The sequence below is a fragment of the Triticum dicoccoides genome, chromosome 7B (genome assembly GCF_002162155.2).
Source record: "Triticum dicoccoides isolate Atlit2015 ecotype Zavitan chromosome 7B, WEW_v2.0, whole genome shotgun sequence".
In the NCBI taxonomy this organism is placed as follows: Eukaryota; Viridiplantae; Streptophyta; class Magnoliopsida; order Poales; family Poaceae; genus Triticum; species Triticum dicoccoides.
In genome coordinates, this window is record NC_041393.1 from 66,551,445 (window position 1) to 66,565,581 (window position 14,137).

Here is a 14,137-nt window from a genome sequence, read left to right on the forward strand (position 1 = left end):
AGATGGCGGCGGAGGACATGTGGCGGCGTAAGATTGGGCGAGGAGGCGGCGGCGGACATGTCCGGCGGCGGGGTGGACGTGTCCGGCGCGCGGAGGAATAAGAGGTCTAGGGTTTCATGCGGGAATTTCGGGGGAGGTGTCTTATTTATAGATTCTGGGAGCTAGGAGAGTCCAAATGAGGAGCGGTTTTCGCCCACACGATCGCGATCGAACGACCGAGAGCATTGAGGGGGTTTGGATGGGTTATTGGGCCACTTTGGAGGGGTGTTGGGCTGCACACAAAAGAGGGCTTTGCGATTATCCGGTTAACCGTTGGAGTATCAAACGGACTCCAAATGGCACGAAACTTGACAGACGGTCTACCGGCGATGTACCAAGGCCGCTTGGCAAGACTCGGTCCATTCCGAGAATGTTTGACACCCGCTCACAACAAGAGACAAAAAGGGGGACGCCGGAGGACATAGGAGTGTCGGATTGCAAAACGGACAACGGGGAAAATGCTCGGATGCAAGAAACGAACACGTATGCAATGCAATGCACATGATGACATGGAAAAATGCAACACGCAAGCAAATGACATGGCAACAATGACGAATAACTGGCAGACACCTGGCGCATCGAATCCGGGGCGTTACAGCCGGAAATGCAAGAGCCAGGATAGCGCAAGAACTATGTGGGACAGCTACCGGAGGCCATTCAGGTATACTAGCTTCCTATAAGAGAACTAATAGGAACTTTGTCTGGCCAGGAATGGATGCCTCTCTTGAGGACAAACTGTGACGGTAAAGCAACAACATCAACTCGCAATGGCCCTCGTGCCTGAAATGCCAAGGGAAGCCGACAGACTCCCTATCGTCTCTACTCTACCTAAAATGCGATCTTGAGGACCCCGAAAAACTCGAGACCGCTCTCCGTCGATATTTAGGACGGTTAGGGTGATTTTTTAAGAAATAAAAACGATGTTGAAGAAATCAAATGTTTGAAGGCAAGACTGGGAGAAGCATTTGAGGTAAAGTATCTTGTACCTCTTCGATACTTCCTTAGGATTGAGATTGTTCGGGCACTGTTTGCTTCAGACATGGCTACAAGGAAAGCAGTAGTATCTTAGGACACACGGTAAGCAGATCTTAGACTTAATACACTCAACGCCAACAAGAATTCGGCCCTCCATACATATCGACACACTCGGGGGCTCTGTTTTAAGTGCAGTGAGAAATGGAGCCATGAACAACAAGATCTAGCTTTTAAATATGACACGGGGTAGTGGGACCCTTCATTTTGAGCCATGTCTAGGTAGAATTGACAAGATTGAACCGAGGCCCGCCCGGGCACCGCCGGGGGACAACCAGACCAACCAGTAGGCTTTCTTTCTGAAGTTTCCTCCCGGGGCCCTTAAATCATTGAATTCATAGGCGTAGGGGCGTCATTCCCTAGAGTTTGGTTCAAAGGCTAAGGACTCCCCGCCGCCTTCATAAGGGCACTAAGGCGGAGCACGAAAAAGCAAATTGGGCACCCATGTTTTACCAGTCCCTGATCTCAGGGCCGTTTTGCCAACCGCCGACATGAATGAAATCGAATTTCATTCAAAAAGGATAGTTGATCGAACCGAAACCAACGTCAAGTACGAGTTATTAAGCGCCGAATCAAAAAAGTATAATTCCTTTACGCTTGATGTAGGATTTACCTATTAATATGAAGTTCTCTTGGAGCATAGCTCATTTCTAAGTCCCCAAACCATCTCGTGCTCGTGTTGTACGCGATCGAATCTTGCGGCCGGATAGAGCAATGGAATCACCGAGTCGTATTAAAAGAGGGCTCTTCTTTTTAATCTTAACACAAAGGCTAGCTCTGGTTCAAATCCAGCTCGGCCCAAACCAAAAATCTAGGGCTTCGTGAATATGAACTAAATCCTTTTGTTTTTCTTCCATAAAATAAAATGTGTGATCTATAGAAATAAAAGATAAAGAAAAAAGGGAAAAACCCCAAAAGTAGGAAGTCTAGCGTGCTTCTTTAGTGCTGCTCTTCGATCAGATGCTTTCTCATTGAACGAGGCATATTAAAGTGAAAGAAGTTCCAGGTCGAGTCCAAAAGAAAGTGGATCTCATAGGTCTTTCCCCTGGTAGTCCCACTGCATCCTCTGACAGTCTGTCTCGTCTCATCTTTCTTTGGCTATACTTGTAGCCAGCCATATTAGCTCCACATTACACCCTGTTTGATTTCTTACGAAAAAGGCAATCATCAGTCGCCCCTTTCCTATTTAGCTTGCGTGGTGAGGAGGACGAGGCCTTGAGAAGCTTTTCCACCATTTTTCCCCTTTGGCATTTGGATCCATGTTTTCTTTAACGATCTCCGTGATAGTAAAGGTTTTTTTGGTAGGAGTAAACACCTACTCTTTTGTCATTCAAACCATCGAATTGGTTGGCTCGCTCAACCTCTCGAACCGGGACAAAACTTCCCAGCGTTGCATTCACCGCCTAGCCTCGTCCCACGGACCAGCCCTTAGGTCCAAAGTTGTATGCCACTGCTGTGGTGCCGATAGATTCACTACTGAAGCCCCGTTATCGGACATTGCAGGCTTAGCATCTATTTTTCGTATATCGCTCCACCACACCGAGAAGAGGTTGGCGCGTCTCGTTGGGCGTGGAGAAGCATTGGGAACCCCAATATCTTTCTTCAGAGCAGTTTCTTTTCCCGGCATAGCGCTTCGCTTCCGGTTCTTCAGAGGAATCAACTGATTTCTCCCTTCTTCATTGATCTGGGGGAAAGGGAACCGTCTACCAGTTGGGAAGCTAGACATCAAGGTTGTGGCTTGATGAGGATAACTAAGTTGACACGCCGGAGTTGGGCTAGGGAAAGCTTGGACCCAAGTCCTACAGTGATGGATATAAGCGCAATTAAAATTCCTGGGGAGTTATACATTTGTGTATTGATAAGACCGTTCACAATTCCTTGAAGCTCGATGTCCCCCCCAGATGAACCATATAGCCAAGAGAAACCCCTTCCTTCTTATAGCAACAAAATCCAATCTCCCCCTCATATGAACCTACCTCCATGACTTTCATGTCAAACTGAAACTCCTTCCCTTGCATTACCCATAGCATGCCATCACATTTGTGCTCACAATACATCTTAGCGCCATTTGCTACTATGATTTCCATAGGTTTATACGGAGTTGATTCGTAACCAGCCCGCTTCACAATCTTTGGGGTCTACAAAACAATGCAGTTTCCATTTCTTCATTTGGAATCTAGGCTCTTCTATCTTCAACTTATTTTTTTGGCTTTATTCTTTATTTATTTCATTTCGATTTTTCCCTCTTCCTCTTTCCCTATCCTCTTTTAAATAAGAAGAAGTATTTGAAATGAAACAAATTCCTCCTCATTCTGTTGTGCTCAGCGAAGGAGCTGCCTAAGCATACTTTTGCGGATCCAAACTTCTTTGTCCTTTCAAAGTCTTCTTCTTGCATATAAGAATGCAACTTTTGCAATTCCTTGGATTTGAGTAGTAAGAGGCATCCCCTCTGAGTTGTGATGCAACCCATTTCAGTGTATGTCACTGAGTTCACCATTGCAGTTGTGATGTCAGGCAATTGAGCGTTCCCTAGAGTTTGGTTCAAAGGTTAAGGACTCCCCGCCGCCTTCATAAGGGCACTAAGGCGGAGCACGGAAAAGCAAATTGGGCACCCATGTTTTACCAGTCCCGGATCTCAGGGCTGTTTTGCCCTCTTTCTTATTCTTATTTATATAACTGTCACTTTACCGGGCCGGAAAAGTGACACCGTCACGTCTCAGGGTCGTATGCGTGGAACAAGAAGGGTCGTCGTACAATTTCGGCGATTACAAAAAAGAAGGAGGCGAGCTCCCTATCCCTCTTTGTCTTTCCACTTCCCTCGTTAAGGAACAAACACTTCGCCAAATTCTTTTGAGTCCCGGCCCGGTTTTTCCCCACTAACCAATTACGTTACAACCACTGAACAAACTTGGTTGACGAACATGGTTTATGCGCCGCTAATCTAGCAGCTTGTCGAGCATTTGACAAACTCACACCATCCATTTCAAATGGGATTTGTCACGTGGACACACGAGCAATCCAACCCGTCGGATTTCCTTTTCGACGTGACATGAGCGTGAAAGAGGTTCAAGAATCCGTTTTCTTTTTATAAGGGCTAAAATCACTTTTTTTTTGGCTTTTTGACCCCATATTGTAGGGTGGATCTCGAAAGATAGGAAAGATCTCCCTAGCCTAGCCCATCTCGGTGTCAGCTACCGAAAGAGAAAATTGGTCTAAGGGCAGCATCTACTCGTTTATCGCTTGCCTCACATCGAAAGAGGCATGGCTTCTCTCTTCACTCACTCCCCTGTTTGCCAGCTTCAATAGCATGGAAGAAGGTGTTCAAAGAACATAGTTTCACATCTACATTTTCCGAGTCCCCCTCTAAGAGCCGTATATGAAAATTTCATCTCGTACGGCTCAAGCAGAAACACAAAACTGGACTCGTTTCCCCTCAACAAATAAAGGCTTGGGCTAACAAAAACCTACCTAATGGAGAAGTCGTTGGCAAAGTCACAAGGCCCTCTACTTTTCATTATAAAACTTGTCCCATTGACGAAGACTACTTACTATACGCGTTTTCGAGTTGCATTTCGTGCTCTTTTTCGTCGCCAGCTAAATCAATCAATTTGACAAGATCTTGCATCAATCACCTCGTATGCTAGGGAAATGCACTCCTAAATAGACTCGATTCCCCGCCCCGCATTAATGAAATGTCTAAGACGCAACAGAATAGCAACGTTTCTTTCTATATGATAATATGCACCGAGGGTGTTGATAGGGCTAGACTTTCTCTCATGGGCGTGACCATATTAAATAAAGGGTCTTTTCATCGCTTTGGCCTGGAGCCGAGTAAGTAAGGACTTTGCCAGGTTTGAACTCCAAAGTCATTTACGCCTAGTATTTCCTTTGATTCAAAACGTTTAGGTATCGGTAATAGGATTCCCACTATGATTTGCAGAAAAAGATAGATTCTATAATAATCCATAAAAAATATATAGAAGATTCTGGGTCGAAGTAGCACCTCTTGCCTGATATATACAGGTCGTTACTGGCGATTCGTTTGTGCCCTATGGTGTTCAATTGCCCGTTTGTTCCCTCCCCCTCGGGACGGGTCAACCTACTTTGCCCGCTCAGGCGCTCCAAAATGCTCTGACTAGACCGCCGACATCCATGATTTGTCCATCATTCAAAATGGCATTTCGTAAGGGCTCATAAGCTAGGAGGAATCACAGATCCTCCATGCACTTTCGCCTAGAGTTAAATGAGGGAGTTTAAGGAGTTGTTTTTGAATTCGGCATGGCATATTTCATTTTTTTAATGAGAATGTCGTCTCCTTGCTTACCCGCCTGGCCAATGGAAGGAATTAATTACCTTGGTTACTCGGCGAAAGAAAGAATCTCACCAGTTCATCATCCACGACCTACCAAGGGGCTGTTAAAAAAAAGCTCTTCCTTGAATTTACTTTATTTTTATTCCTTTTTCGAACTCCAACCAAAGTAGATTCAAAGACGAGTCACTTCAATTATCCTTTTAAGTTCTATTCTATCTTCTGTCTTTCCCTATTTCATCTCGTAAAGTTCCGCGCTCGCAGTTTGGTCAAGAAAGTTAGACCTAATCCAACAAACAATACAAGGATTAATTACGAATTATGAAAGGATAGATTTCACATATATATATGCCAAGACCAACATCCAGATTTAACTGGGAGTAAACCATACCTACCTCCAGCATTATACTACTTGGATTCACACGGTGCTAAGATGTTTTGCCAGGTTCTAAAGGATGCTAGGTTTCCTAAGGGCTATGCATCCAACTTGCACAACAAAGTGGATATAGTGAGAAAGAGATTAAATGGACTAAAGAGCTATGACTGTCATATTATAATGCGCGATCTGTTGCCCTTAGCCATTAGGAGAACTTTGCTGAAGATGTTTGTATTCCATACATGCGTTTGTGCAACTTTGCATTGTTGTCCAACCATATTCACTCAAACAGGACGACATAATGATTTTATTGGCCCCAATGACTGGACAAACCATCATCCATACTTGAGAATACTCGGTCGTCCTTTATTTGGTCCTTGTGTTGAAGAACTAGACTACACGTCATGGGTCCAAGCTCAAAGATATGTGTTGGTCAATTACCCCCACATTGCTCCATATGTCCAGTAAGTTTCTCACCACTTGTTCCACACTCTCCATACTCTCTAAACTAGCAGTAACCCTCTCTCATGTTCATGTAGGCAACATCATGATATTCTATCAGCGGGTCGACGCAAAAGAACACGTGATGTAGAACGCTCCCATCACAATAGTTTCCACACTTGGTTTGCTGACCATGTAAGTATTTATGATCTCACGCTAAAATTATTAAAGCGCTTCATGTGGAGATATTGCATTGACTATGTTATGTCTCTAGGTTCAATCATTGATTTCCAATAATGTTAAGATCCCTGAAGAAGTTAAAGTCTTAGCACAAAAGCCATATTGGATGGTGAGAAAGTACAATGCTTACTCCATAAATGGATGCACTTTCCACACAAGGGGATATGGTGACGGAAAAGAAGCGCAATGTGATGGAGTATCTATGATTGCTAAGACATCTAGTTTCTCAAGTGCAAAAGATAAGAATCTAGCTTTAGGAGATGTTGCTTACTATGGACGAATGACTGAAATAGTTGAGCTGAATTATTCAAACAAAGGCAACGTGGTTTTATTCAAGTGTGATTGGGTTGATAGTGTTCACCCTGATGCTGGGGTTCGAAAGGACCCATATGGAATAACTGAGGTGAATTTTAACCACTTGCTAAGAAGTAGTAGTGACATATTTGATGAGCCATTTATCCTTGCAACTCAAGCCACCCAAGTCTATTATGTACAAGATTCTATAGAAAAGGATTGGTACGCCGTGGTTCATCCATCGGTTATTACTTCTGATGGTCTTGGTGAGCTCTTGTTTGAAATTAAAACAGAAGCTTCAAACAAGGATAAATTAAAACACTTCACTATGGTAAGATCTTAAATTACTTGGTGAGCTCTTGTTTTTATTACTTCTGATGGTCTTGAGGAGCTCAACATGGATAATTTTGAACACTTGTTTTTATTACTCATCTTGTTTTCTTGTATTGATTTTGAAGAATTCCACAACTAAAGAAGATGTTGACTTAAGGATCCATGAGGGAAGTGGTGATGAAACTGAATCAGAAGATGGAGAAGATGACACTGAACATGGTGATGAAACTGAATCAGAAGATGAAGATGAGTCTGAACAAGAAGATGAACATGAAAAAGAAGAAGAAGTTCGACAAGAACAGGAGCAAATACATGGTATGTTCTGAGGGCATAAAATAATTTACATGTCCTTCTTTTGCATGGGCATGATGGTAGTTGATATCTATTCATATCCCAGAAGTTGTTGAGAAGATTAGAAGAGGACCTACTCACATGAGGCGCTTCTAGAAAGAACATGATGTTTATAACAAGATCAATTTGAAGTTCAACAAATTTGGTCAACCATATGGTTTGAAGACATGCAAGCTGACAAATTTTATTGGAACACTAGTGAAAGGAAAATAAATGTCATTAGCTGCTCAAAACTGGAGCAAAGTACCAAAGTTAGAGAAAGAGAAGTTGTGGGATTCTGTCCAGGTATGTCAATGCAATCTAACATATATATTTGCATCTTCAATAAACAAGTCATTTGCTTCTTCAACAAACAAGTTCTACATGTTGTCACAACTGTATTTTATAATAGGCATTTTTCAACATTGACGAGTCATACAAAAGATGGGTGTTGAGATCAATAAGTAAAAAATGGAAAGACTTCAAGGTTGTTTTAAAGAGGAAATACTACAAAGCTGATTTGTCACGAGCACGGAATATTCTTAATGGTTGTGATAATAGAATCCCAATTGGACAGTGGGAGTGTCTAGTAAAACACTGGAGAACAGAGAAAGCTAAAGTGAGTACTCAATGCTGTAGTTTTGTATCCTATGCTAAATATGTATTGCACAGCTTCTTATGAGTTTCTTCACCATATTTGTGTGTCCAGGAAAAATCTGAGAGAAACAAGGCTACTCGGGCATTGCAACTCGAGGGATGCAACAGGACCCACACCACTGGGTCATGAAGTTTTGCAGTTGTCCTTGATCAAATGGTAATTTATTATTAACTAGTGTATTATTAACTCGTGTAACTAGTGTATCAACATTTCATCTCTGCTTCAGGAGATGGTAGAGGGTAGGAAAATTGGGCGTGCCGAGCTTTACATGGTTACGAATATGAAAAACAATGGATATCCAGTCAACCAACAAAGTGGAGTAAAAATGGTATGTAGTTCACTTGATAGTGCTCTGTTCGATTATATTCCTAGTTAGCTTTCACTTCATACTGCTTTGTTTAGTGCTTCATAAAATTCATGCTTGCAAGCCTACTATTATATGAACCTTTCAGGATGACATTAAAATAAGGATTCGAGCAGATCCTTCTTTGATTGGTGAGTAGGCCCATGATGGTGACCTTTATTCATCAATTTTCCCAAAAGAAAAGAAAGGAAGGCCAAGTGGCCTTGGTCTGTTAGTAGGTGAAGTTGCTTCGGAGCGCCTTTCTCAAGTTGAAGCTGAACTACATGCTACTAAACAAGAGAACATGGAGCTTCGGCATGTGGTGCATACTCTGGTGGCAAATCAAACTTCAATAATGGCCAAGAGTGAGAGAATGGAAGAACAATACAATGAGCTAAAGAGTTTGATCATAGCTTCTAGGGGGTCTGTTGAAATGGGCGGAATTCCAGAAAAGGAGCTTCCAAATAAAGATCCTTCTAAGGCGATTCTTGTTTTCATCTCTTAAATTCAGTCACATTATTTGAGCATTTACTACTAGCTAAATACGAGTTTCCACATACTAGAACTTGGAAACCATGAATGACAAAGAACAAGCAACTTCACTTTCATATACTACCAAGGCATCTGAGGCAATGGCTGCTCCAAGGCATCCAGATAAGGTGAAGTAATCCCAACTGGAATCAAACAAAACAAAATCAGCACTACCAAGTCTTGCGCCTATGCCGAAACCAAAGAAGACAAAGACAACTAAACATAAGAAACCAGGAATATTTCAAACACTGCTCCAAAAGGGGCCAAAGGTGATTTTTCTATATGTGTCTCAACTTATTAACCAACTAGCGAATTAGAAGGGTTACTTAGTACCATTGCAACTTACAAGATGGCTTAGAAGATACCATAAAGTGTGGCATGGAAGTTAGTTTGACGTCGCCAAATAGTGCAAGTGTGGTGGCAATGGGAACCATTCAGAAAACTGATAGAAATGCTAAAGCTATTGATGGCCAACCACTAGCTGATTATGTTGAAGTTCTTGTCAACATTGTGCTCAAAGAAACAACTGAGCTGCCTCGTGCACAAGGGAAAATAAACAAGCTAGGAAATGCCCAAGCTAGGTGTACTCCATGGCCACACAAAAATGTATGATACATGACACTTTGCTAACTCATTTGCTGTTCTCGTATATGCAACTATTCTGAACTCTTTTTATGCAGATTATGCAAACAGATCGTACTACCGTGCTACACTCTAAGGTACTATCATAGCTCATAGTTGTTGTTTTGTGCTCATATTATGTATAACTATACATGATTTTTGTTTTTACCCAATTGTAGGTTTCTAGTGTTTGTAGTCAGATGTCTTTCAACAATAGCGAGAATGTGGATCCCCACAAAACAACTACTGGAACTCAGGTGACCAACCATGAGATTGCTTGCAGTACTTCAGAAGGTGCAGTGAGGAATACATTGAAGAGAAAGAAAGTTTCTGAGACAACAAGAATGAAAAAAGGTACTCAAGCAATCTCTGCTACAACCGGAAACAACATACTTAAGAATTCGGGCAGGGAAACATGAAAGATGGTCATAGGTGAGTTGTACATGCCTTTTCCTGTACTTTCATATTGTCCCTCAGTTTAGTGCATAAGTATCCATATCTTCAGGTGATGGTCATGCACTTATGCTCTTGCATTCTAGTGAGCTTACCATGTAAACACAAAATAATTTTTTTAGAGAGAAGAAACTACAGTTTATCTTAGCCAAAAGACTGAGAGAGGTATATATAATAGGAAGGGTTTTTGTGTCACAGATTGCTAGTTAAGTTGTCCAAGGCAGAAAAAAAACACTAATCTAAGCTCTGTATTCTTTGGTTTAAATTTTCCAGTTTGCTTGTAGTTGTACTAACCTGGACTCTGTTTTCTGTGAAGTATATAATATTGAAAACTGTTGACAAATTCCTTTTTTTTATTTGAAAGAGAGAGATAGAGGGAAGGGGAGGGGAAATTGTCACCTGGTTCAGTGCATCTACTGTTAGTCTTTCCAAATATCTGTACATGCATGTACTTGTTGCATTCTTCCATTTTACCATTTGTCCATTTTAGTGGTATTGTGTACCTGTGCTTGCATTCCTTTTTTTACATTGCTGAGAACAAGCAATGCCGGGTATAGTACCTGTGCATGCATTCCTTTTTTTACGTTGCTGAGAACATGCATCTTAGATGCCTGTACCTTTTTTTACATCACTTGTACATGTGCTTGCATTCTTACATGACTGTCCCTCTTAGATGCAAGCTGGAAGTCGAAGCTGAAGGTGACACACTACTACTGGAGTGTGTGACAACAATCTGGAGTTGTTTTGGCAATAGGTTTTGACAAGAAGTGTACATGTGTACTGGTGATCTAAGATGCTCATTTAAGTTGTGACAGAGGTTTTGCTCATTTAAGTTAGACATGTTTCACTGATGTACAATATTCGACACACAATTTCTGAATGTGTGTTTGTTTGCTGGAGTATATTTCTGAATGTGTGTTTATACAAAGCTAGATGAAAATTATTGAGCTTGATCTGATAGTTATTTCATTATTCTTGGATGCCTATACAAACTTTGTGGCATTCTTCATATGTGCCTTGGTAGCATTTTGGAGGCAATTTGTGAGACGCCAAAAAAAGGTTTTGGAGGCGATCTTCAGAAATGCCACAAAAATGTTGTGAATGCGATTTGAGAAGTGCCGCAAAAATGTTTGGAGGCAGCTTGAGAAATGCCACATTTGAGCTTTGGAGGCATTTTTTAAAATGCCACATTTGAGCTTTGAAGGCATTTTTGAAAATGCCACAAATTGTGATTGTAGGCATTCCGAAAATGCCTCCAGGCTATGTTTCTGAGGCGTTTTAGAAAAGTGCCTTGGAAGGCCTTTGCCTTCGGGAGTACCTCTAGCACTTTCTGAAAATGCCTTCAAATGTCTAGCCTAGCATTTTGTTGGTCTTTGGAGGCGTTTGAGAATGCCTCCTATGAGTGTACGTGTTGTAGTGCGTACAAGGAATTTGCAGTTGGATAACCATGGATCATTTAACACAGTTCATCCTTGGAACATGAATACTACTGCTATCCGAGTCTAGCCATCATATCAGCAACCACATCATATATGAAATGAAACGAAAGTGTTTGCTGCGTCAGCCACGACCGCGCGTGAAGTGCCATGGATCTCCTCCGTCAAAGTGTTTGCTGAATAAGTCAGGCACCGTGATGGAAGACAGCCGGCCCAGCGCCAGCGAGGCCAAACTGTGGATCCCACGGCCGCTGACGCTGAGAGCATCTCCAGCCGCGCCCCTAGAACGGCCTCCTCAGGCGTTTTTTTACACCGACGCCAAAAAAACGACCCAGTCGTGCCCCCAGGACGCCGAATTTCGCCGGCTCGGTCCGTTTTTGCGCTCGGCGCTCTCAGGCCGAACCCGACGTACTGGGGGGCGCTCGGGGGCTCCGGAGCAAGGGAAAAACGTTCTTGGGGCCACATTGGCATGCGAAAAGTCAAGCCACTTGCCTCCTACCCCCCACGCTCGGCCGCCACCCCGCGCCACCCTGCCGATCCCGGCGCCGTCCACCGCCCATCGCAACTAGGGAGACCATCTCCCGCTGGGAAAGAGAAGGGGTTTTGCCGAGGCAGCCTCTTCGCCGCCGTCCGGGCACCTTTTTCGGCGTTCTGGCCATGCAGGGCCTGTACACCGGCGGGCTTGCGCCCACCTCACCCACAAGGTGTTCGGTGAATTGCCTGGCCCGACGATGGACTCCGAATATGAGGAGGCGCTCGCGACGTTGCTGGATGAGGAAGCCGAAGCCGGCGTCCAGGAGCAGGAGCATCTCATGGTGCTCGCCGCCCTCGCCGGCCTGCTCGCGAGCAGTGAAAAGCCGCGGCGAGGTGGCTCGGCGCTTGGGCGGGTGAAAGCAAAGAACCGACATTGTCTGGAAGGCTACTGCATGCTCTGCTCGGACTACTTCGCTGACGCTCCATTGCACGGTGATAAAACATTTCGGCGCCGTTATTGGATGAGCCAAAAGCTTTTCCTCCAGATTGTGAATTCCATCTGGGAGTTCGATAGCTACTTCAAGTGCAAGAGGATTGCACCGGCACACTTGGATTCACCTCGATCCAGAAGTGCACGACAGCTATGAGGATGCTTGCATACGGAGCTCCCGGTGATTCACTCGACGACTATGGGCGCATGGCCGAGTCCACCACCATTGAGTGTTTCTACAAGTTTTGCAGGGCAGTGGTGGCAGTGTTTGGACCGCAGCACTTGCGAACACCCAATGCGGAAGACACTGCTCGGATCCTAGCACATAATGAAGCTAGAGGATTTCCTGGGATGCTTGGAAGCATCGACTACATGCATTGGAAATGGAAGAACTGTCCATTTGCTTGGCAGGGGTTGTACAAAGGCGCCAAAGGCGGTTGCAGTGTGGTGCTTGAGGCAGTGGCCACACAGGACCTCTGGATTTGGCACTCTTTCTTTGGGATGCCAAGAACTCACAATGACATCAACGTCCTACAGTGCTCCCTAGTCTTTGCCTAGCTTGTTCAAGGTCATTCTCCTCCGGTGAACTTCGAGGTCAATGGACGGCAGTACAACAAGGGATACTATCTAGCTGATGGCATCTATCCGAGATGGTCGACATTTGTGAAGATCATCTCAAACCTTGTGCCAGGAGGCAAAAACGCCTGGTTTGTGAAGATTTAGGAGGCTTGCAGGAAGGATGTCGAGCGGGCATTGGGTGTGCTCCAATCTCGATTTACTGTTGTCTGGTTCCCTGCTCAGACCTGGTCGAAAGATCAAATGTGGGAGATCATGACTTGTTGTGTCATCTTGAACAACATAATTATTGAGAGCGAGCAGAAAGAGCCAGTTTTTGACACTGAACAATATTACAAGCAGGGTCCCCTTGCTCAAGTTGATCACCAGCTACCAGCAAACTGGACTGACTACCTCAATATGCGTCAAGAGATCCAAGATCCACAGGTGCATCAAGAACTGCAACACGATCTGGTGGAGCACCTATGGAGGCTCAAGGGCGAGGCCGAGAATGACGTTTGATGAAACTTGAGTTTTTATTTGTTAAACTATATAATTTGTATTGAACTATTTTGTTGAACTATTTGACAGCGTGAGCTATTTGTTGAACTATTTGATTTATGTGATGGAACATGCCGAAACACGCCGAACTATGTGAAGAACTAATTGATTTCTATTTGTATGCGAAAATTCATGCTGAAACACGCCGAACCGTGCCGAATATGGGCCGATTCACACAGATATCAGACCATTTTTGACATAATTGGGCCGAACACTGGGCCGGAATTAACGTCTGGGAGCGACCTGGGGGGCGACGGGTGGGTGCCGAACCGCCCCAGCGCTGAGTTTATCGCCGGCACACCCCAGGCCGCTCTTTTTCGGCTTCCTGGGGGCCGAACGACTGGAGATGCTCTGAACACCAGCTGCGTGACGCGCGCCTCCTGCCCCTCGAGCCACGGCAGCCACACGCGGCACGCTACGCCGGCCCAGCTGCAGAACCGTGACGATGAGGTGGACGTGCACAGCGCACCGGCGATCATTTGATAGCTACCTGTGCTACAATGCCATAGTTTTAGGGGGAGAAGTAGCTGGAGCCTGGAGACGAAGAGGCGGCTGCCTAACTTAACTAGGCCGCGTGCGCCTGGATTTGGCGCGAAAACGCCAAATCTTGACTTTAGAAAT

At 44.2% G+C, this 14,137-nt stretch overlaps 1 pseudogene; it reads left to right on the forward strand.

Moving 5' to 3' along the window:
* LOC119338621 overlaps positions 1-10,102 on the forward strand; it is a 21,357-nt pseudogene extending 11,255 nt beyond the window's left edge.
* Positions 10,103-14,137: the final 4,035 nt, after the last annotated feature.